General features: G+C 41.5%; 1 long non-coding RNA gene across 4 annotated transcripts in view; it reads left to right on the top strand.

The window, feature by feature from the left end:
• LOC135322046 (uncharacterized) overlaps window positions 1-26033 on the top strand; it is a 209028-nt gene that overhangs the window by 88697 nt on the left and 94298 nt on the right. For all 4 annotated transcript variants that reach the window (XR_010382332.1, XR_010382334.1, XR_010382331.1 and 1 more), the window contains one exon: window positions 17493-17564. This is a non-coding gene — a long non-coding RNA (uncharacterized LOC135322046). The remainder of the gene's footprint in view (window positions 1-17492; window positions 17565-26033) is intronic.

Here is a 26033-nt window from a genome sequence, read left to right as displayed (position 1 = left end):
ATAAAAACGTATGACAGCATAGCTTATAAGTCTGGGGGAGGAGTAATTAGGGCTAGTGTGATCTGGAATCCTCTGTTGTTCCAGAGGAGCACCAAGTTAGCGTTGGATAAGCTAATGATGTATGTTAAAATATCTAGGATTACCTCTAAAAGCATATAGAGTATACAATTGCCTAAGTAGTAGAGTAAAAAAATGGAATGGAAAGTGAAAAGCAGTTCCTAAAAAAAAAAAAAAAAGCAAGAAGGGAGAGAAAAATCATAGGACAGATAGCATAAATGAAGATTTTGGAATTAAATTTATCTATATATAAAATTACAATAAGTGTAAATAGAGTAAATGTTCCAACTGAAAGACAAAGATTATCTGACTAGATTTAAAAAATTATTTTAAAAGTCAGCCATTTATAAGAGGCACATCTAAAGCCTAAGTACATAGAAAGATTGAAAACAAAAGAATGGCAAACGATCTATAATGCAAATACCAAAAGAAAGATTAATAGCAGATAAGGTAGATTTTAAAACAACAAAAAATTGCTAATGGAACAGATTATGAAATAAATTATAGTATACATTATCAATCCTGTCACACATTTCCCACCCACTCCCTGCCCCACAGTTGACATTATGCTTTCAAGGTTTATCTAATTGGCATGTGTTTTCTATGGATACCAGCATTCCATGCTGGATGCATGGAAGCTCCTCCCTCCTCCCCACCTCAGGAATTTAGGGATATTGGGATGCCTACATTGACTTGTAGGTTCCATTGGATGTGAAATACAGTTACTCACATTGTCAACATCAAAAATAGTCCCCGAAAGGAAAAAGCTCCTTAACATTGGACTTGGCAGTCATTTCCTGGATATGACACCAAAAGCACAAAGAACAAGAGCAAAAATCAATAAGTGGGACTGTATCATACTAAAAAGCTTCTGCACATCAAAAGGAACAATTAACAAAATAGAAAGGCAACCTATGGAATGGGAGAAAATATTTGCAAATCATATCTGAGAAGAGGTTAATATCCAAAATATATACATAACTCATACAACTCAATAACAACAACAAAACCCGAAACATCTAATTAAAAAATGGGCAGAGGAACTGAATAGACATTTTTCCAAAGCAGATATACAAATGGCCATCAGGTACAAGGAAAGTGCTCAACATCACAAGTCAGCAGAGAAATGCAAATTAAAACCACAATGAGATATCACCTCATACTTGTTAAAATGACTGTCATCAAAAAGATAAGAGATAGCAAGTGTTGGTGAGGATGTGGAGAAAAGGAAATCTTTTTGCACTGTTGGTGGGAATGTAAATTGGTACAACCACTATGGAAAACAGTATGGAGGCTCCTCAAAAAATTAAAAATAGAACTACCATATAATCCAGCTCTAGTCCCACTTCTGGGTATAAATCCAAAAGAAATGAAAACAGGATCTCAAAACAATATCTGTATCCTCATGTTCATTGCAGCATTGTTCACAATAGCTGAGATAGAAAACAATGTGTCTATCAACAGGTGGATGGATAAAAAATGGTACACACACATACAAACACAAGAATATTATTCAGCCTGAGAAAGAAGTAAATCCTGCCGTTTATGACAGCTTGAATGAACCTTGAAGACATTATGCTAAGTGAAATAAGTCAGATAGAAACAGACAAATACTGTATGATATCACTTATATGTATAGTCTAAAAAAGCTGAACTCAAAAACAGAGAGCAGAGTCATGGTTACCAGGAGCTGGGTGGGTGGTGGTGGGGATGGAGAGATATTGGATCAAAAAACATTCCGTTGTAAAATTATCAAGTTCTGGGGATCTAATGTACAACATGGTGATTAATGTACATGGTGATATGCAGCTAATAATACTGTATTATATACTTGAAAGTTTCTAAGAGAGGAGATCGTAAATGTTTTCACCACTAAAAGGAAATAGTAATTATGTAACAGGATGGAGGTATTAGCTAAGGCCAAGGTTGTCGTCCTACTGCAATATATAAATGTATCAAATCAGCACATTTAAACTTAAACAATGTTATATGGCAATTACATCTAAGTAAAGCTGGAAAAAAATAAGTAAGACAGTAAAATGATAAAAATTTCTGGAAGGAGACGACCTTGGGTTTGGTTTGGAGTGAAAAAGAGTGAAGGTGGGGGTGGCGGTTCTGGTTTTTATTGTGGTTAAGAAGGCGGAGGGAGGGTCCCACCAAGGGGCATGTTGATTTAAACTTCCCTGCTAGCTCCAAGAGAGGGTGCCTGGGCTTTCTTATAGGTTGGCCTAGATGTGCAGCAACAGGGAAAGGGAGGGTGCTGGGTCTTGAATGCTGTCAGTGGTCAAACATCAAAAATAGTCAGACTCTTTATTACTGTGTTCGTAGATCTAATTTATTTATTTGTTTAACTAGCCTATAGCATTCTATCATGTAAAAAAAAACCTCTTAATTTCTCTACTGAGGAACAAGTAGGTGTTGTATACATTTTTTTTAAACTACTAGACACAGTTCTGCACTGAACATCTCTGTACAGAATCAGGGAGATGCCAGGATGAGAAGTCACTGAGTCAGAAGGTGTCCTGATCTTCAGGTGTACCAGATGTTCTTCAGTGTAATTGTATCAACTTACACTTCCATATCTTGAAGCAGTGAAGTTTACATTTTGTTCCAAGGGTGGTGGGAGGCCATTGGAGGGCTTAAATGGAAGAATGATATGATCTGATTAACAGAAAAGTAACTCTGGCTGCTTTATGGGGACTTGGGGGATGGTAAGCAGGAGTGGAAGCAGGGGGACAGTTACAAGGCTATTGTAATAATCTGGGTGAGAGACAATCGGATGTTGGGTGGGGGGTGGTACTAGTGGAGATGGTGATGGGTGGTAGAATTCAGGATGTACTCTGAAGATAGAGTTTGCAGAACCTCCGCTGCATTGGCTGTGGGCTGTGACAGAATGAGTTCTAGTTTTTAGTCTCACTGATGAAATGGGGAAGACGGGGGCGGGCAAAAGGGGATTGGGGGGTTGGGGCTGTTTTGGCTGTATTAAGTTTGAAATACCTGTTAGACATACATGTGGAAATGTCGGACAGGCAACTTGCTATGTGTGCTGAGAACTCAGGGGAGAGGTAGGAGCTGGAGCCACAGGTGCGGATGAGACTATGTAGGTGTGTGGAAGAGATGAGAAGAGGTTTTCAGACTGAGCCCTGTGGAACTCAAGCAGTTTGAAACCGGGAATGGAAGAAGACTTAGCGAGGGAAACAGAGGTGGAGGCCAGAGAAAACTGAAGTAAAACCAGGAGAGTATGGTGAGCCAGGAGCCACACGAAGACAGTGCTTTAAGAAGAAGGGAAAAATCACTGTGTCAAATGCTGCTGATAGATTATAAGATGAGCACTGAGAATAGACCCAAATCATCTGAGCCTTTTGGTTACTTTTTAGCTTTGATTTTCCTCTATTTTGACACCTTAATTGTAGTCCTCAGTATTTGTTAATATTTTTACGGGGGAATCAAAACCCACCCTGCAACCCCCATCCCATTCTAAGTGTATCATTAGACCTAGAATAAAAAAAGATTAAAGAATTAAAAAGTGCTCAAGGCCTTGTATCTGTTGGTAGCCATTTAACCTACCCCATAGTGGCATCCTGGTGTCAAGCAGCTGTGTATATTTTTAAAAAGCCCATCCGAATGCTCTCGAGGGCTTTTTATATCACGAGTTAGAACTGCCTGGAAGATCTGATTGGCCCAGTTCCACAAAGAGGGTTCCAATAGGTTTTAAAGCCTTCTGTCTCATTTCTTTCTGCGTTTGTTATTAGCTCAATAAATAATAAATAGAGGAATTACCCAGTCACTAATTTGCTTTTTTATCAAGCAGAGTTCATGTTTTAATAAACTGCCATTTTTTTTGTATTTTCAAACATGTGCTATAATATGCCTGTAATTCAAACATAAAACTTTTTATTATAGTATTTGTTTCCTTACCCTTACATATTTTCTTCAGCTATAGATTTTACCAGGATGTTTGATCATTGATTGCTTCTTTAGTCCCATTCTTGTGATGGCTTTTAGTAAAATGTTTGCTTTCCTCTTGAATTATTGCATTTAAAAGTTAATATTTATCTTCCTCTGATCAGGAGAGTGAGAAATGATACCCTTATAAAGATTCCTGAATTTCCTTTGTTTTGGGCTACTGTCATGTTTTAGGAAACATTGGGTTGAGCTATTTGAAATTGCTGGTATTTGACCATTTTGGATACAGAAACGGCAGTTTCAAATGGCTCAACCTAACACTTACTTGCTTGAGTAATAGTTCCTAACATGCACTCAGCCTTTTCATGAAATGTCTGACTTTTAGTTGTCATGGATTAATTTGACTAGAGCTTGGATAGTTTTCTCGAAACTGTTTCCAGTTTTCTCTTCTCTTTTCTCAAAAGTATGGCTTCCTTGGCTTCTCCACCCTCTCCTTTAACAGCTCAGAATCACAGGCCACTTTTGCCTTTTTTGCGCTACATTGAAGTTGCTAAAACCTGCACAAAAGTAGCAATGAGACTTCACTTTTAGAAAAAAAGTTGTCTTTGGATATGAATGTCCAAGGTGCTTTAGTTTATAGCCCTGTGGATATTTGCTGGTTGTTTTCGACTTTATTAAAGCTGCTGCCTGTCTTGGTCTGGGCGGGGGCACCTTGCCTTGCCCAGCTAGCCTTCCTGCTTCCTTCTCATGCACCCTCTCTGTCCTTTGGAGGGATGTCCTGTCCCTTCCACCCTGCTTTTCCTTCTTCTCTATCTCCCCTGCTGGTCCTTTATTTCAGGCCCCTCCTCTTCTTCTTGTGGGCAGAATAATAATGGTAATAAAAAATAGCTTCCATTTACAAAGGATTTTGTGCCAGACACACATTCTGCATTCTACACGTATTTGCTCATCTAATCTTCCCAATAACCCTATGGTGCTAGTATTACACCCACTTAGAGATGAGGCAGAATTTGTATGGCCCAATGCAAAATGAAAATATGGGTCCCTTGTTTAAAAATTACTAAGAATTTCCAGAGAGGGACAGCAGGGCATTAAACTAAGTGCACAGTCCATCCAAGTGTGAGACTTTCTGCAACTGCACAGGTGGCAGGCCAGTGAACTTGTCCCGAGGTGAGGAGTCTGAGGCAGAGGGTGGTGAAGTGAAAGTCTCACCTTAGGACGTGATGAACTTGCATTAAACCCAGGTCTACAGACTCCCCAGGCTGACCTAAGTGCCCTGCTGCACTCTAGTAATCTCTTGATTATTCCTTCTTTGGTCTTTCTCTGCTCCATTCAACCAATGGGGTGATCTTTCTGAAACTGAAATCTGACCACATGACTCACCTGTTTCCACAGGTCACACTTTTTCTGTGTGGCTGCCTCTGAATAAAGTCTACAGTCCTTGGCACAGAACCCAAGACCATATGGGATCTGGCTTCTGCCAGTCCCTGGTCTCATCCCCTCCCCATGTGTACCGTCTATGCTTTGGTCACCCTGCCCTGCTTGGAATTCTGGAACATGCCATGTGCTTTCATGCCTTCTTGGCTTTTCATATGCTAGTCTCTTCCCCGACATCCCCCCACCCACAAGGGCCCAGGAAATTCATTTTCTGTCTTGACCATCGGTGTAAATATTCCTTTCTGTCTGAAGCTCCTTTGAATCTCTCTAGCAGGGTTGACACCTTCCTCCTCTGTGCCCTCAGTATCTTTAAATCATGCCTGTTTAGGTGCTTATGGCAGTCTGTGATACTCACTGGAAGGAACAGTGTGTCATATTTGGTGTTATGTGCCCTGTTCCTATTCAAGTGCTTGACATAAGGCATGTGTTAGGTCAATACTGTGTTGACTTAAATTCAGGACTGGCCTAAGTAGGGATATGATGATAGTTTAACAGGAACAGGAAAAGAGGGCGACAGGCCCAAAGTGTCACCAGATTACCTGACTGGAAAGATGAGGTTAGATGGATACCTGAGTAGTTGCAGAAAGTCCCACACTCACCTGGGACCAAGGACTGGTATGAACAGGAAGGTCCAGACCTTTCCCGGCTGTGAGGTCACACCGGATCATGGCACGTGAGCCCATCAGCACCTGGGTGGTCACTTGGAGAGACTGTCGGAAGCTTTTGTCCCTTGAGGTCACCCGGGGGAAAGAGAACAGACTAGCTGCTCAAATGTGGAAGGAAATTTTTTTCCCTTTCTTCCCCCTGAGGTAATTTAAGCACTTCAAAGAGAACTTCAACTTCAAGCAATGGTTTATATTAGAGCCTAAACAGAAAATATAAGAGCAGCAGCTTTGCTAAATAAATAAATAATTAGCAGTCTAACCAGGATTTTGGAGTTTATTATTTTTTGCCTCGTAAGTATAGGATTTTCAACTTCTCACTCTGCCGAGGCTACTGCATACATGAGCCCTGGTGCCTCGAGCATCGTCACAAATTTTAGAGTGTGTTACCTGCTGGTGGGGAAAAAGATAATACTATTTCTTTTTAAAACCCTTTTATATGGGTCCTCTTGGGAACCTTGTCCTAAGGTATTCCTTCTCTTTCCATCAGCCTCTTTCACTGAAAGGCATCCTCTTTTGAAAAGGTGTTTGTTCCCCAAATAGCTCACAGCTATGCAGATTGTCCTGGCCAAACTTTTATGAAGTTGTGATTCTAAAGATTTGTCTTGTCAATTTCCTGAAAAGGGATGTGGACTTTTTCTTCCTTTACCACGTGGCCACACGGATCATTACCCAGGGTCCCTGGCTTGCTGGGTGTCATCGGGCACATTTGGAATCCTGTTCTGGAAGAGTGTGAGCAGATCACGTGTGGCTGCCACATCCTGCTGGAGAAGGGTGTTGGCCTTAGGACAGTGGCCCTTCTCGTTCTCTGTTTTTGTCTGTATAGTTTCTTACAGTCTCCCTTTTGCTCTCTCGTCTCTCCTAATATTTGATACTTAGGAAGATGTGGATTTTTGTCTTAATGGTTATCTTTATAGTAATACATTTATATAATACCCTAAATACCCTCCCCCCTTTCCCCCTTTTTTGGGGGGGAGGGGTACTGTGTATAGGTTCCCCATCATAAGCAATTATTTTAAAGTCACAGAAAAGTAAGAGTACTGCACAAAGAAATTTTTTTCCTTCCAAATCACTTGAGAATAAGTTGCTTACCTGACACCCTGTCACCCCTGAATACTTCGGTGTGTATTTCCTACAAAGAAATACATTCATCAGCATAACGTCAATGTTATTAGGAAAAGTGCACCGATACATTACTAACATCAAATCCTCAGACACAACTCATGTTTAACCGATTGTTCTAATGATGTTTTATCCAGCCTAGATCCAGCCAGGATCATGCATTGCAATTAGTGGTCATGTCTCTTTACCTGCTTCCATTTGGAATAAGTTCCTCAGTCTTTCTTTGACTTGGATGATGTTGATACTTTGGAAGATTATAGACCAGTTAATTTGTAGAATGTCCCTCAAGTTGGGTTTGTCTGATGCCATCCAATGATTAGAATCAGGCTATACACTTCTGGGAAGAATATTACAAAAATGATTCTGTCTTCTCAATGTGTCCTATCAGGTGTCACACAAATTTTGATTTGTCCCATTATTGATATGTTCACTGGGATCACTTGATTAAGGTGATGCTTGCCAGGCTTCTCTGCTGTGAAGTTACTCTTTCCCATTTTTAATTAACTAGTACTTTACAGGGAGGTACTTTGAAACTGTATAAATACTCTGTTCTTCATCAAACTTTCAATTCATTCATTCATCATGAGGCTCAAGTTTTTTCCCGTTTTATTTGGTGGATTATACTCCATTATTATCATTATTTTGATGCTCAAACTGTCAGATTTGGCCAGAGGGAGCCTCTTCAAGCTCATTCTTGTGTCCTTCTGACATGTTCCCATCATTCATCGAGAACTTCCTTACTTTCTGGTACAAGATATTCCAGGCACATCTTGTACCCACCTCAGTCCTGGACTCATTTTCCCAAGGAGCCCTAATTTCTTCTATCGTGGAGGGATACTTAGAAACTAAGATCTGAGTGCTATGTGTGCTTAATCAATTCTGTGATATAGTTGTTCCCAGGCGCACTCAGGGAACATTCATCTCTTTAGTGGATCTATCTGACGTGTGTAGAGCATGCCACCTACCAACACAAGATACATTTTAATCCAGCACACCTGGGACATACACCAAGATGTACCACACCTTGTGTCATAAAACACATCTTAACAAGTTTAAAATTACAATCATATGAAGGGTGTTCTCTGAGGCAGAGTGGGATTTCATAGAAAATAGGGAGAGAGAAACTGTAGACTATGATTAGAAAAAACTGTATTGATTTTCTAATGCTGAATAACAATATTACCACAAACTGAGTGGCATAAAACAGTGCACATTTATTATCTCAATTTTTCTGTGGGTCAGGAATTCAGACATGGCTGAGATGAGTCCTATCCTCAGGGTCTCACAAAGCTGCAGTCATGGTGTTGGCCAGGACTAGGTTGGGCTCTCATCTGGAGGTTCAGCTGGGGAAGGATCCACTTCCCACTCATGTGGTTGTTAACAACATTTAGTTCCTTGAGGTTGTAGGATTGAGATCTGTTTTTTCTGGCTGTTGGCCCAGGGTGTCCTCAACTTCCAGAGGCTACCTGCAATTTCTTGCCACTTAGGATTCTGCAGCACGGCCACTTGTTTCCTCACATCCAGCATCCAGCAAGGAGAAAGTTCCAAGAGTGAGGCTGCAAGCAAGATGGAATCCTGCATAATGTATACCGTCACCTTTGTCATAGTCTGTTGGTTAAAAGCAAGTCACAGGTCCTGCCCACACTCAGGGGGAGGGGATTATACAAGGGTGTTAATAACAGAACGTGGGGACTTCTGAGGGTTACCTTGGAGTCTGTCCACCACAGTCTAATCCCCAATGATTCATATCTCTCCCACATGCAAAATATATTTGCTTTTTTCCCGAGGTCTTTAAGAATCTCATCTCAGTGTAGCATCTACTCAAAGTCAATAATCTCATCATTTAAATTAAGTCCAGGTATGGATGAGGTTCCTGGATTTTTTTCTTAGTCTGTCAATCTGTCAAACTAATGAGACAAGTTATTGGGCCTGCCCACCTCCCCACCAATAAATAGTGTCAGAATAGGCATAGGATAATAGCTGTAGACATTCCCACTCAAGAAAGAGGGGGCAAGGAGAGGTACAGAAGAGCCACTGGGTCATAGCAGTTCCAAAATCCAGCCCAGCAAATGTTGGGAGTTCCTTGATAAAGTTTCAAGACCTGGAAATAATTATCTGCGGTTGTGACATAATAAGAAATGTATATTTTGTCTCTACCCCTGGTTTCTGATACAGGGCCCCTAAAACCCTTGTCATTTCCTGAGTGATGAGGTGCCAGGAGTATCTTGTGTTCTAACATTTGGTCTTTGACCCTGGTTTCTGACACAAGAGCCTCAAAGACCCTTAGAATCCCTGGAGTGATAAGAATGTCTTTTGTACACTAATGAGGTGACTGGTGGCTGGGGTCTCTAGATAGCTTCAGGATGGGGGCTGATCACCAGAAAGACCAGTCATAATTAGGAGGTTGAAACTTTTCAGCCCCATCCCGTGACCTCTGGGGAGAGAAGAGGTGCTGGAAATTAAGTTTCATTGCCAATGGCCTGTGATCTAAACAATTATGACTACATAATGGAGCCTGCACAGAAACCCTAAACAATGGGGGTACGGAGAACTTCTGGGAAGGAATCCATATGCCAGGAAGATGGCACACCCCAAACTCCATGGGGACTGAAGCTCCTGTACTCAGGACCCTTACAGACCTCACCCTATGTACCTCTTCTTCTGGCTGTGTCCTTTATATTATCCTTCTTATAATAAACCAGTAAATGCAAGTAAAGTGTTTCCCTGAGTTCCGTGAGCTGTTATAGCAAATTATTAAACCTAAGGATGGGGTCGTAGGAGACTCTAATTTGTAGACAAGTGGGTAAGAAGTACCAGACCCAGGACTCGCGGTTGACATCTGAAGTGGGTCAGTCTTGCGCTTCTGGGGTCTGATGCTCTCTCCAGGTAATTTCAGAACTGAACTGAATTGTAGAACATCCAGAGAATTGGTTCTTAATGTGGGAAAAAATCCCACACATTTGGTGTCAGATGTGTGAGTAGAGAAACAGTTTTCCTTTAGTGTTTCTCGGCTCTGCTGTCTGGGATCCTGGTTCTGCCCTTTGAGTCATTCTTCCTTTTTCATGAAAGGTAGCACATGCTTGCACCTGTGTTTCATTAGCCTGCTTTCTGCCAATGGAATTTTGGGGGTCCTTCAGCTTTCTTTCATTTGTACTCCTTTTCCCTTTCAGTCTATTCTCTGAGTTTCTGCTGAAATAATTTTCTCAAGAACTTTTCGGGCCTTCCATGGGTTTCACTTATATATACTCCAATATAACAAAGCCACACACACACACACAGATCTTTTGGAGATAAGCCATTCTCTACCTGTGGTTCCTGCCAAGAGGGCTGGGGAACATTTTCCTAAATGCCTACAGGCTGTATGCTTTGGTTGAGAGACTCTGTGAAGCCCACTCTTCAGCTCTTGAAAGAGCACTTTGTGTGACTGAATATGCTGACCTTTTGATCTTTCTGAGATTTAAGTAGAAGTTTGTAGTCACACCCTCAGCTGCTTCTGTAGAGCGTACTTTCACGATAGTGCTTAGAAGTCATTTAGCAGTGTATTTGGAAAGGCTGAGAATTTAAAAAATCATCAAGTTCTGGTTCCTTTTGGTTAACAATTCTTCTCTTAACTTATCTCTCTACTCTCACATTTTACTATAAGCAGCAAGAAGAAACCAGGAAGCATCTTTAATACTTTGCTTGGAAAATTTCCTTAGCTATTTCATGAAGTTAATTACTTATAATTTCAGTTTTCCATATAACTGCAGGAGACAATTTAACTAAGCTTCCTGCCACTGCACAACAAGGACCCCTCTCCCCCTCTCCTCCATTTTCCGACTGCATGTTCCTCGTTTCCTTCTGAGCTGTCACCGGCAGTATCCTCCAAATTCAGATTTCTTTTAGCAGACTCTTTGAGGAAATTTAGACTTTCTCCATGATGCTTGTCAAAATTCTTTCCGCCTCTGCCCACTGCTTGGTTCAAAGGCCACTCCCACATTTTTAGGTATTTGTTACAGTAACACCATACTTCCAGGAAACAAAATCTTTATTAGTTACCTGTTACTGCTGTGCAAAAGGTCTGGATTTTCAAAACCTTGCACGTGCCAAAGACGGGTTTGGTCCTTGCCTGGCTCCTGGGAATATCCTGCCTGTTAAGAGTGTCTTTGTTCAGCTGAGGCCTTGGGCCACACCGGACAGTTTTTGCTAGCCTTGTGATGTTGGTGGGTACCTTGGGCTACAAAGTATGTGCTTCATCTCTGGAAGGGCTGGAGACCGACGGTCAGCCACACTGGCAGCCAGCCTTGCCTATGACCAACTCTCAGTAAAAACCCTGAATACCAAGGCTGGAGTGAGGTTCCTAAGCAATGCCCTGTGTGGGTTGTCACACACCATTGCTGGGGATTAAGTGCTGTCCACGTGCCTCCCCTGGGTGAGGACAGCTGGAAGCCTGTGCCTGGTCTCCTCCTGCACTCTTCTGCTTTGTACAGCTTTCTTTGCTGCTGACTTTAATCTGTATCTTTTCGCTGCAGTAAACTTTAACCATGATTATAATGGCTTTGCTGAATTATGTATATTCTTCTAGCCAATTATTGAACTCAGGGTAATCTTGGGGACTCCTGAACAAAACTACATAACAAATTATGACAAACCTAGTGACTTAAAAGGAAATGCACCTGTTCCTCACAGGTGTCTAGGCATAGATTAGCTGGGTCTCACAGGACTGCAAGCAAGGGATTGGCTGGACTGTGTTTACATCTGGAGGCTCGACTGGGGAAGAATCTGCTTCCAAGTTTACCCAGGTTATTGGCAGAACTCATTTTCTTATAGTTGTAGGACGGAGGGCCCCGGCTTCTTGCTGGCTGTTTGCTGCCCTCGGGCCCTAGAGGCTGCCTTCAGCTTCTTGGTAAGAAAGCAACATGGGCCTCCCATCATGGCTACTGATTTCTTCACAGCTAGCTTGGGAGAGAGAGTCCTAGACTGAGTTTGATAGAAAGATGGAGTCTTTTTTTTTTTTTGATTACATGTTTTAATTTAATTTATTTAATTCTTATTTTTTATTGAAGTGTAGTCGATTTACAATGTCAGTTTCAGATGTACAGCAAAGTGATTCAGTTATACATATACATACATACATATTTTTTCAGTTTCTTTTCAAGATGGAGTCTTAAATAATCTAATTCTGGGAATGACATCCCACCATCACTCCTGATTAGAAGTAAATCACAGGTCCGCCCACACTCATGAGGAAGGGATTGCCCAAGAGTGTGATACCAGAGGGTGGGGTCATTGCAGGGGTTGCCTGAGAGTATGCCCAGTACAGCTCTTATGAGGAGTTTCACTGTAAAGGAAAAGGAAAACAGAGCATTAACCAGATGGTGAAGTAAAGTCAAAAACTATTTTTTGAGATGGGAAAAAATGCGTGCTGATGAAAAATGATCCAATAGAGAGGAAATAATTGATGAAATTCTGCTTTGAGGGTCGGTCATTATATTCTTTTAAATATAAATGCAACAAAAATTATTATTTTTTCTCTTATGCACCACAAAATATATAACTTATGGGTTCTACTTTCCCCAAGTTTGAGTAGGGAATGTATATTCTATGAAAATTCAAGAAAGGATGATCATTTAGCATATGGGAGAAAAATCGGAGAGCTTATATTTTTATTTTTTATACCTTCTGATAATTTTTATTTTTATATGTTTTATAATGTACATGATATATCAATATTATGAATAATTTATAAACAAAATACACATACATTTGGGGAGCATGTTAACACATTTTTTCCTGATAAGGTATCAAATCAAAAAAACTTTGCAAAGCGCCTCTCCAATCTTATGTCTATATTTGGGGAAAATGTTTCATTCTATTTAGTTTCTTTGAAGAATGAGTTATAGAAGGGATCATTTAAAACTAATTTTCTGCTCAGGGCATTGCATTTATGAAAAGATATCACTTGATCAAGACAGACCACCTGTGACTTCAGGAATCTATAGGATTTAAAAATTCTCCCTTTTAAAATGTTTAAGGTATAGAAATTATTTTTGCAAAACACTTCTGGTAATGCAAAACATATATTTACATTGTTATTTCAGTATTTACCGATTTCCGTAAATCTTATTTCGTTTTGTTTTGGGGGGAGGTAATTAGGTTTATTTATTTATTATTATTGTTTTTATTTAACTGGGGGTACTGGGGATTGAACCCATGACCTCCTTCATGCTAAGCACGCATTCTACCACTGAGCTATACCCTCCCCCGATTTTTGTAAATCTAATAATCCTATTTTAGTAATAATAAATGTGACATATGACTCAAGTTAAATGGTTGAATTTATGTTAAATACTGATAGTTGGACCATTTTCTTGAATATTAGGGCATTTTCCTGACTTAGAGCTGAGCCTACTTAGATCAAAATTTTGGCCCAGTAAGCTATGAACTGAAGCAATTTGATGAGTTTAATGAGGAAAAGTTTGGTACCCTGTCTTTTATAATGTTCCTGTTCACTGAGAGAATTCCAGAAAGACTTGGCATTTATGACCCAACCACAGTGCCATTTTATTTGTTTTTCTAAGATATACTCCAGGCCTCAGAACAGTGGATATTGCCACTGGGAGCACACTTGGAGATGCCTTATCAGTTGTGTGACAATCCCTTTGTCTGGGATGGTGACACATTCTTCAGTCTCCTAAAATACACATTTCTCAATCTTCAGCCTTTGAATGGTTTTGCCTACAGAAAAACCTGGGTGCAGTGCCCCCTGCTGGTGAATGGCAGCTGTGAGTTTGCCTCATATCAGTGATGGACAGAGTGGGTCCCTTTGCTGACACTGAGCCGGGGGTGATGCTAAGCCTGCCAGGTCATTTTAGATCAGGTCATTAGAGGAACAGAAGGTCGAATCAATACAAAACGAGCAGCTCACAGTTTTCTCTACATTTTTTAGACATGTGATGATTTGCTATAGTTCAGTTTGGCTGATAAAATATGAACACTTCACAAACATGTTTGTATTTCAGCCTCTGCCTTAGTTCATTTAACAAGCCATTTTGCCCTGATTCTCAGGAGCTATATTCTTGTTCAGTAAGGGAAACCTAACTTGAGCCTTGGCAGAGAAGATTTTAAACATGAAATATTTTAGGAACATTCATTTTGTTAGAAATTAGAAAAGCACTTTAAACAATAGGCATCTTTTTTATTTCATTGATATGAATTAGCATACATTTGTGCTGGTTTCTAAATGATGATGATCATGTTAAAAAATTAATTAAAACTAGAACCACATTAGTGTTTAGATTATTATTTTAAATTTAGCCTCTGGTGAATGTGATTGTTTTATAAGGAATAACTAGTAAATTATTAATTTTGTTCCCATAGTGGGTGGGCCTAATTTCTTTGTATACATCTGTGGTGTGTGACATTTTTGGTAGCCTTTAATCCAGGAATGTAGTACACCCTTCAGGATTTTAGGGTCTAAGGTTATTGAACATGTGGCTAGTCTACTTAGATATTTCCAGTGTGGTAGGAGGAAAACCAGAAGAATGTGTGTCCTCAAACCCAAGTGAAAAACATGTATCAGGAGGGAGGGATGGGGGACGGTATGGCTCAGTGGTAGAGTGCATGCTTAGCATGTGCAAGGTCTTGGGTTCAATCCCCATCACCTCCATCGAAATAAATCAATTAATACATACATACATACATACACCTAATTGCCTCCCCCCTCAAAAAAATAAAAAAAAAAAAAAGGAGAGAGTGATCATTCTGTTGAATGAATACTGAGAATCGATCACTGTGGAGGTCACTGTAACCTTGGCAGGGGAAGTTTTGGTGGAGTGGTGGGACAAAAGTCTGATCAGACTTTTTTTTTATAAGGGTTTATAAGAGAATGGACTTTTCCTTATGTTAAAAAAAAAATGACCAGAAAGAGAAAGAAAGATGCCATATGATATCACTCATATGCGGAATCTAAAGGAGGAGGAGGGGGGGGAGGGGGAGGGGAAGGGGAAGAAGAAGAAGGGGAAGGGGAAGGGGAAGAAGAAGGGGAAGGGGAAGGGGATGAACTTAAATATAAAACAGAAACAGACTCACAGACATAGAATACAAACTTGTGGTTGCCAGGGGGGAGGCGAGTGGGAAGGGACAGACTTGGGGTTTGAGATTTGTAGATACTGACAGGTATATATAGAATAGATAAACAAGTTTACACTGTATAGCACAGGGAAATATATACAAGGTCTTGTAGTTGCTCATGATGAAAAAGAATATGAAAATGAATATATGTATATTCATGTATAACTGAAAAATTGTGCTGTATACCAGAAATTGACACAACATTGTAACCTGACTATAACTCAATGAAATTAAAAAAAAAATGAGACTAACCTAAACTTCCAATAGTAAAGATTTGGTTAAATGCACTTTGGTATACCCATACAATGGAACAGTGTGATTTCAGCCCATTAAAAAGCAAGCTATAAAATAGTTAATGTCCTGGGGAAATGTACACAAAATTGTATGTGAAAAAATGAGTCTACAAAGTAGTATGTTCGGTGTGATTGAAAATTTATTTTGAATTTTCCCTATATTCTAGTGAATGCATGTATTTTTACTTTGAAAATAACAATTAATTTCAAAAACAGTTAAAATGATGAATTAAGTCATACTTCAACTTTATTGTGAGCTAAATAGGGTTCTGTATGTTGGCTTACAGGACGGATGTATTCAGCCATCATATAAATTAATTTATAAATTAACATACACTTTCATAAGTTTACAGATGTATGCTTAACTTCATATACTGTTCAAGATCCCGAAAATAAAACCCACAATACATACAAAAAAAAAAAATAAAAGAGAGAGTGAGAATGGACTTTTCCTCTTCCTCATCCTTTCCTTCCACCACTTTCTTTTCTTTCATTTCCTGAACAAATCAGTTTAAAATCCATTAGATAAGGCCAAGCAAATTAGGTATCCATACATGGTGGTAGGAAGCTCCAGTACCCTACAGGAGGTGTCCACTGATGTCCTACAAAGGAGGGTATCCACATACAGGGAGACTGCCCAGCATGGGTGTTGGAGCTAACCAGGGGGAGGAGCAGTGGTCTGATACAGGGCATTGGGACCTGAGTGGGATAAAGTGGATGGGTCGCCCAGCTGGAGGTGCAGGGCTTTGGGATGAGAATGGCTTTCATGTATAATGATAACCAGAGTAGATTGTCTGTATCTGAGTGGGGTGAGGAGGTTGTCTGCACAGGAGGGCAGCCTGGTGTGTGGTGTTGGAGCCCTAATGGGGTGAGGAGGACATCCCCACATGCTGGGCAGCTTGGTGTGGGGTGTCAGAGTCCAAGTAGAACAAAGAAGGCATGCCTGTCGTGGCAGTGGAAAGGCCACTTGGCTGGGTGTCAGAACTTGAGTGGGAGAAGGATGGCTGGTGTAGTAAAGTATAAGATAAACCTGGAACATCATATGCCAGAAAGTATGCATGTATTTAAAAAATGATGGTGACATAGCAAACACACAGAAACTGTGTCAAAGGGCTTCCACTAGCCAAATCTGGGACAATTGAAACATCAGAATAGTGAGAGTAATGGATTGAAGAAAATAGAAATCCATGAGTTCACACTGTTATACATCAGTGAATGAATAAATTGGATGTTTGACGAGGAACAGGATAGTCAAAAGGTTTCAAAATACCTCCCTACAAAATACTTACTAATTATAAAGAGGAAAAGTAACTCTGCGGGACAGAAGTCTGCCTCGCTCCCTTAATCAAGTGAGCAAACAACATCATCAGGTAAGGGACAGATGGAAATCATGGACGGCTTGATAAGATGCAGTGAGACAGTCACAGCGTCACTATGCCAAAGAGACATAACCCACCTCTAAAGAGGTAAAGCCACATTAGTGGGGAGGGTATAGCTCAAGTGGTAGAGTGCATGCCTAGCAGACACAAGGTCCTGGGTTCAATCCCTAGTACCTCCCCTAAAATAAATAAACCTAATTACCACCCTCCCCCAACCAAAAAAAAAAGGAGGTAAAGCCACATTGATGGACACTCTACTAGTTAACCGACCTATAATCTTTAAAAATGTCCAGACCAGGGAAGTCAAGGACAGACTAAGGAAGTGATCCAAATTCAGGAGACTAGAGGGACAGGACAACTGAATACCACGTATGATTCTGAACTGAATGGTTTTGTTACACTGGATATTGTTGGACAGAGCTTGGATGCAGTCTGAGGGTTAAATGGGAGTAGCATATTCAGTGTTAATTTTCTTATTTTGATATTTTTCTGTGGTTTAATGTGCGGATGTTCCTTCTTTGTAGGAACTGTGCAGTAAATTATTCAAGCGTGATGAAGTATCACATTGGCAGCTCCTTAACAATGGTTTAAGAAAGGTACGTTCTTTCTGTTTTCAGTTGAGTTTGTGTACAGCTAATTGGGAGATGAGGATGGCTAACACTTTCTAGGGGAGCCAGAAATAGGACAGTAGAGGGTGCAGAAAGATGAAGGAGGAAGGACTTTCTAGGACGAGAGTCCAAGACAACCATAGAAGTTTGGTTCGTCGTCTAGGGAAGATGGCAGTTACACTTCAGTGATTGCCAAGGAAACAATGTCACACACCTTTTCAGGGGCCTGCGCTTTCCCAAATCAGCCCTCTTTCAGGGACAATGTCTCTGTATCTGAGATAGGCTGGACTTGCTGTATTTAAAGCTTATTTTCTCTTCTCTGTGAGGTTGAGAATACCTGTTACCACATTTGTTGTCTATACTTAAAATCAATTACTATTATCCTTTATATTTTCCTTATTAGACCCTTAGGGTCCTTCATCCAACAGAATTTGACTCTATGAAGCAAGGGGCTAGTAGTTTTGGGGATAAAAACGGATATGTTCCCAGACTTCCCAGAGCTGAGAGTCTAGTGGTGGCAGCTTGGATTGAACAAAACAATCAGGACACTGTGGTGAGTCCCGTGAAAAGAAAATACAGGAATTTAGATAGACTGCAAAAGGAAGCTTGAATTTCAGCGGAGACTCAAGGGGTAACTTCTTAAGCAAGTGCCAGTTGAATTGTGACATAAAGGGTGAGAAGGTCATAGCTGGGCACAAAGTCGGGACAAGAGCCCTTGTAGCAGAGCGCGGAGCCCAGGGCAGGAAGGAGGGTGGGGAAGGAGGAGACGGAAAGCCAGGGAGGCCAGGGCCCAGGCAGCGAGGGTGTGGGCGGCTGGGAGGAGTCAGAAGCACAGCGACAACATGAAGCCATTGAGACGTGTTAGTGAAGGGGATGCCACAGTTAGATGTGTGTGTTGTTCTGAAACATCTTGCACTGCTTTGTGGAGACTGGATTGTCAGCGGCAAGTGTGGAAGCAGACAGGGGCTGTTTTGCTAATGGAGGTGACAGTTAATGTTAGCTTATGCCACCGTGTTAGCAGTGGCACTGAAGAGAAGTTGGTGGACTTGACATATACCTTAAAAAATATTATTATTTTATTTTTTAAAATTGAAGTATAGTCAGTTTACAATGTTGTGTTAATTTCTGGTGTAATGTTTCAGTTTATACATGTACATACATATATTCCTTTTCATATTCTTTTTCATGATAAGTTACTACAAGATACTGAATATAGTTCCTTGTGCTATACAGTAGAAATTTATTGTTTATCTATTTTATATACAGTAGTTAGTATCTGTAAATCTCGAACTCCCAATTTATCCCTTCCTACCCTCTCTTCCCTGGTAACCGTAAGTTTGTTTTCTATTGACACTAAATTTTTGATAATAGAATTAATGGAACTTGTGGATAGATTAGTTGTGGGGGGCAGGTAAAATCAAGGAGATGAGAAAAACAAATCAAGGGTGACTTTCAGGTGTGGTCAAAGTAGTAGAAAGAAAAGCAGGAGTGTGGGGTCATGGAAATTGAATGTAGCTGAGAAGTCAGTTAGGATGAAGAAAAAAGCAAGTATTGAACAAAGCCCACTGATGATCTGAGCAGAATAGTTTGGATGGGTTGTGGGAGTAGAATCTACCCCGCCATGCGTTGACTTGTGAATGAAGATTGGGAGGTGAAGATATAAAGACATTGCAATGAGAGTCTTACAAGAAGTTTGTCAGTGAAGGGGAGTAGAGAGAGCGCTATATCTAGGGGGGATAGAAGGTCCAAGAAGGATGTGATAAGACAGGTTTTACTTAGACAAGTCATTATTCACAGTCCACGCCCCCTTGTGGGCAGTCTCAGCAGAAACATTGTGGACCCACGATGGGTCAGGATAGATTCCCCATCTTTGTCCTCCATGCAGATGTGGTCCATGGCTGCACAGAAGCCCCCAGTTGAGGACATGGTCCCAGGGCAAAGGTGGACCCAGCCTCTGAACTGAAGGAGATTATTTCAGACATCTGGAGAGTAGAGGACCCAATAGATGTTAAGGTCCCAAAGAGAGGAGAAAATGGCACATCTTGCCACCTGAGCACATGAATCTTTTTTTTTTTTTTAAATGGAGGTACTGGGGATTGAACCCAGGACCTCATGCATGCTAAGCATGTGCTCTACCACTGAGCTATACCCACCCCCCGAGCATATGAATCTTAATTTGAATCCATCACACTTCTCTGGTATTCCCAATGGTATTCTTCTGTTATTTCTGCTGCCCAGACTCCTCCCATACTTGTCTCGCCCCTTCCCCACCTTCTGTCATTCAGAACTCAGCTGCATGGCCCCACCTCTGGGACGCGAGTACCCTCTATGCTCTGATGGCACCTGAGTACCCGCCTCCTTACTGTGACTTACTGTGTGGGGCTGGAACACCACCCACCGTCTCCCAGTCTATGCTCTCTTTCTCTCTGCACCCTACCCCGGCAGATACCTGGAGACGGAGCAGCTGAAAGGCAGTTGACATCTAGCAGTTTAGGAAGGAGCCCAAGTTCTGGAGCCATATGTAAGTGGCATCATTTACTGCGGCCTCGAGGACATTATTTAAGCTCTCTGTGCTTTGTCTATCACCTGTAAAATGGGAGTACTAAGAGTACTTACCTCATAACACTGCTGTGAGGATTAAATGAAATAATCCCCATAGAGCAGTAACAGTGCCAGGCAGATAATAAGCACTCAGTAAGTGTTACCATCATTACTAAGACATGGTAGGTATCCACGGATTTTTATTGAAAAAATAAACGTGTCGATGAAAAACTAAAGTGTGTTGTAAAAAGAACCAGACAGTGTGTCAGCCTGGTTTTCAGTGCCTTTCTTCCAGGCCTGCTTGAGTACATCTCTGGTGAACTCTATATGTTCTTTGAGCCAATTTTCAGCCCATGTACAAGGCATGGAGTAAGGACAGGTGAACAGTGGTTTGTTGGGGGTCCCTGGGACCTGGAGGAGCCATCTGGGCAGTTTGACCAATGTGTCCATCCCTGACCTAACCTTGGCATCTGTCCCTGAGATCTGGGCACGGACCCCAACACAAACATGTCTGTAAAGCTCTCCAGGTGGTATATTTTCCTGAAACACATAACTGGGTGGTAGCTGACTTAGCATTGGGCCTGAAATAATAAAAATACCAGAAAACAGAGAACTGGGTAGCTTAAACAATAAACATTTATTTCTCACAGTTTTGGAGGCTGAGAAGTCCAAGATCAAGACACCAGCAGTGCCTTGTGAGGGTCTACTTCCCAGTTCATAGAAGGCCATCTTCTCACTGTGTCCTCACGTGGCATCAATGAGTGAGACAGCTCTCTGGGGTCTCTTTCATAAGGACTCTAATCCCGTTCGTGAGGGTTTCACCCTCATGACCTAATCACCCCAACACCCCACCTCCTAACACCATCACCTTAGGGATAAGGATTTTCACATATGAATTTTCAGTACATGATAGTGGCTAGGTTCCTTCCACCTCTGAAATCCTTGAGTTCCATGATTCTCTCTCTCTCTCTTTTTGACAATTTGCTAACTATTATTTATTTATAACAGAGAGTGGGAAAAAAACCCCCAACTATCAACACTAAAAACATGGCTTGCGAAAAGACAAAATACGACTGATTAGTCAACTCTGATATTTGGTAAGATAAAGATAAAAGAGTCACATTCCTATATTTAACAGCTTGATTGAAGTGAAATTTACACAGCATAAAATTCAGCACTTCTAGGGAAACAATTCAGTGTCACCAGCATCATTGTGATTATCTCTTATTACACTTCTGGTTTCTGAATGTGATGGTGAAGCCTCTGAAGCTACTCTTTGTGTGTGTCTCATGGCCATCAAAACTTTAGGAAGGATGAACCAGATGACATTATATTTAATCATGAAAGAATTACATTTTCTTATGAAACCGTTTTCTTAAGTCATTTATTTGGGTCCCATAGCTAGACATTACAGTGAAAATATGTTTTAAAACATTTTATTTAAATGGATGCGGATTCCACCCCACCATGATGTTCAGCAAACAGTTTGCTGATTTTCTTCCCAGTGGGGTGATAATTTTCTTTGAAAGACACAGCCTTGGTTGGGGGAGTCTTGGCCAGGAGGATGTGCAAATTGCCTGCATGACTGAACGCCCCTCAGACAATCCCATCAGCCTGCCCTGGGGCGGGAGGCTGGGGCATCTTGTTAACACACCAAGGAGAGCAGATATTTTTGTGTGTGAAAACAAATAAGAGTATTATTAGATTTTATAATTGTAAAAATGAAGTCAAGGGTAAAGATGGTGGATTCAACACATGCATTTACTTTTGGTCCCACCTGAAACCCTACCAAAACAAGAGTAAAACAATTTTTTTTTTTTAAAAAGGAAAATCCTCTAGGACCAAAAAAGAAAACAAAAAACCCCCCCAAAACCCCAAGCAAGCAAGCAAACAACTCCCCCGCCCCCTACAACCAACAGCAACAATATTGAAAACAAGAAAGATGAATACAGCAAGATTTTGGAAGCACATGAATGATGTAAAAAGAACATAACTTACTTAGCAGAGAGAAGAAAGCTGTATCCTAAGCTGGCAGGGGAAAAGCGAAGAAGCACCCCAGTTTATATGACAGAATCCTGCAACGGTAGACTAAGGTTGAAGCTGGGCGTCAAAACAGGGAATTATATATAAGCTGTCTAAGAGGCGTTAGAGCCCCAGGCGTCCTCACCCGCCCTCTGTGCTCCTGGGGGGCTGCCCCACTTCTGCACCAGCAGAGGGCAGCACTTTATTATCCACGGAGGTCACGGCACCAGGGATTTGAGCTTCTGGTTCATGGCCGCGCTCTGCACTCTTGAGCCTTGCAGTCATCTTGGAGTTTTTTGGTGTGCTCGTGTGCACCCTGTCCAGCACCGTGACCCTGTGGTTCCACTGACCTTCCTTACTCACTTCAGCCACTGCCCCTTGCTTGGCCTTGTCATCATTGGGACATTAAGTTCTGAGAGCATCCTTGTATCCTTCCAGGTAAGCCACCTCCACCACGGCTGTTCCTTGACTGGTCCTCCGGACCATCAATGGCTCTGGTTTTTCTTAGTCTTTCAGTCTCCTCCTTTCCTTCCCATCCCCGCCCCCAATTTCTTGGAAGTAGAAGGAGCTGGCGTTTGACTTTTCATTTCAATATATCTTCCTCCTCACTTCTGGCCTCATGGCCAAGCCTTAGTGATGGAGGGGCTCTAAGAAGGAAGGGAGAGAGGGGGGACTGAATCAGGAGGAATCTCCAGTCTCTGATTTGTTGCTTACGAAAACACTCCATCCTCTGCTCCTTTGTTTCTGGTACAAACAGAGGGGCTGTTGTTGCTCTCTCTGAGACACTCCACCACCTGGATGCCATATATCCTGGCCATTCTCAGCCTTGCCCATTATATCAGTGGCTTCCACGCTTTTTTATTTTTGAAGTATATTTGATTTACAACGTTGTGCTAGTTTCTGGTGTATAGCATAGTGATTCAGTTATACATATATATATATTTTATTATAGGTTATTATAAGATATTGAATATAGTTCCTTGTGCTATACAGTAGGACCTTGATGTTTATCTACTTTACATATAGTAGTTTGCATCTGCTAATCCTAGACTCCTAATTTATCCCTCCCCTACCCCCTTCCCCCTTTGGTAACCATAAATTTTCTATGTCTCCGAGTCTGTTTCTGTTTTGTAAATAGGTTCACTTGTATCATTTTTTTAGATTCCACATAGAAGTGATATCATGTGATATTTGTCTTTCTCTGTCCGATTTACTTCACTTAGTATGATCATCTCTAAGTCCATTCATGTTGCTACAAATGGCATTATTTCATCCTTTTTTATGGCTGAGTGATAGTCCATTGTGTGTGTATGAATCTCTCTCTCTCTCACACATCTTCTTTATCCAATCATCCATTGATGGACATTTAGGCTGCTCCCATGTCTTGGCTATTGTAAACAGTGCTGCTACGAACACTGAGGTGCACACATGCTTCCACACTTTTTGATTGGGCCCCATGGTTATGTTGCTTTCTGGTGGGCACACATGCACACATATACTTACCTTCCAGATTTCAGGATGCAATCTTTCTTACTGGAATAGTCTCTGATATTTTTTATTTTGTTCTGTTTTATTCTGTCCATTCTGTTTAATATTTAAAATACTGGCCAATATATTGATATTTCAACCACTGGTAGATCCTGGCTCACAATCTGAAAAATACTGCCGCAGTTCATCCCTTTTCTCTTATAGATTCCACTTCTTTCTTTGAGCTGGATCCTTTCTTGCTTCACCAGCTCAGGTCTGTCTGGACTTTTAAAGGACCCTCCCCCTTCCCCTTTCCCTGCACAGCCACCTTCTGGGAGGAGCTGTCCACACACATTGTTCCATGTCCCCTTCGCTCCATCTCCTCTCTATCCACCTAGTCCTGTCTGCTTTCAGTGCCAGCCTTGCACTGAAACAGCCATTGCGCTGGTCACAGATAGCTCCCTGGTCATTAATTCTGGTGGTTGGGTCCGGGCCCCTCCTCGCTGGTTCTCCAGTAGCATCCAGCTCAGTGTGTGCTCCTCCCAGCTTCCCCAGCTCTCCCTGCCCCGTTGTCCCGCCTCCCTCCAGGAGATCACACGCCCACCTGGATGCAGACCACCCGCTGAGAGGCAGGCCTACCCAAACACCTCAGCTCCAGACCATCTATCTGACAATCCCTGGATCTGATTCCCGACCCTGCTTTGTAACCACCTACATGCTTGCTCCCGGCTTTCTGTTTCGCGACACCTGTGGGTCTGTTACCTTCGTCACACCACATCACTGATTCCTGGTTCTTTAGTTCATATTACTCTTTGGAGTCTGTGCATTGTGAATGTTTTCCTCTGTTAGGAGACAGAGCCATAGAAGAAGCAGTTTTCCTCACCACTCTTCTTTTATTATCTTTGCTCCTTTGGTAACATCGAGCTTTTCTCTAACATGTTTCCTATTCTTTTATTATGTGCCTGGTGCCATTTCCCAAATCTCATTCTAATTTTCCCTGGAGGGCAGCCTTCATTACTGCTGTTGATGAGCACCGAGGAGGGAATGTGGGCGTGCAGTTTCCCCGTTTCTGTGCCATCCTGTTAAAGCAAGCACCGTGAGCGGGTGATCATACAGCTGCTTAAGGCCACGGGCTGTTTCTTAACCGCATTACTCTTCTCAGGGGACGCCTGTGTTTATTCTTTGCTCTTTCTCTCTACTTTTCTTTCTGATCTGGGAGGAGCCAACCCATTAAGGTTCTTGGAAGTCTAGATAATATTAGGTTGTACATGAAGTAATTTTATTATTTTGAGTATAGAGAGTCTGTTTAAATACCGCAAGCAAACAGTATCGGAAGGCTGTAGAGGGATTTCCTTTATGCACATTAAATGAATCAATTCTCCCTTCTTCTGAAATATATTCGAATGTTCTGTTAATTTCCATGCACTGCTAAATGGGAAAGCTCTTGAGATCACCTAGCAGGATTCCTTCCCCGGAGAAGCTGAGCCCCAGGGTGGTTCAGTGCCCTGTGCTCGGACACACGTCTCATTCCTGGCAGGGTTCTGACTAAAGCCTGTGTCCTCTGGGGCGGGACTTTTTTTGTGACACCTCCCAGCTTCATCTCCATCATGCCTTTCCCCCATTCATACCAGTCCCTGAGTGTCCACAGACACCCACATTCTCCTTTAATCCTCACTTCGGAGGATAAGGAACTGTCTTGTGTAGTGACATTTTTGGTAAGGTGACCTTGGCTCTAATGCATTTTAGTTTTGTTATTTTTATCCTTATAAAACGTGTTTTTACCTGAATTTTTATTGAAAGCTATTTCACATCTACAGATCATGTGTGTTTTATTTAATGTATGCTTAACAAATAGCACCCAGCTGACCTCTGGATATTTTTATTGTATTTATTACTGTGAATGAGTGAGAGAATTTGGTTGTTGAAACCCCAAGTCCTTTGGGAGCCTCTGTCACATAACCGTGGGATTCGTACAGATCAGAGTGTGCTCTAGGATCTTTTGAAATACGTGGGAAAGGATTACCTTTGAATATGTAGTATCAGTTTCTTCAGATTATCTTCTTTGATACATTTCTGAGAATGCAATTAACTTGGATATCTTGAATTTCTTTTTTTCCCCTTTTTTGGGGGGGGGTGGGGGTTAGGTTTATTTGTTTATTTTAGTGGAGTTACTGGGGATTGAACTCAGGACCTCATGCATGCTAGGCATGCGCTCTACCACTGAACTGCACCCTCCCCTATTGAATTTCTTTTAAGCTTTTAGCTGAATGATTTTTAGTATAATATACCTGGGGTGCCAATCAGTTGGTTAGCTTTTCTTTTGAAGGGTTGGGAGTTTAGACCAGGGTCCGTGAACTTTTTCTTTAAAAGGCCGGATAGTAAACATTCTAGGCCGTGTGGGCCAGCTGGTCTGTCACACACTCAGCT

Source organism: Camelus dromedarius, chromosome 9, assembly GCF_036321535.1.
Source record: "Camelus dromedarius isolate mCamDro1 chromosome 9, mCamDro1.pat, whole genome shotgun sequence".
NCBI lineage: Eukaryota > Metazoa > Chordata > Mammalia > Artiodactyla > Camelidae > Camelus > Camelus dromedarius.
The sequence above is the reverse complement of the archived record's forward strand: the minus strand, read 5'-3'. Positions and strand labels throughout refer to the sequence as shown.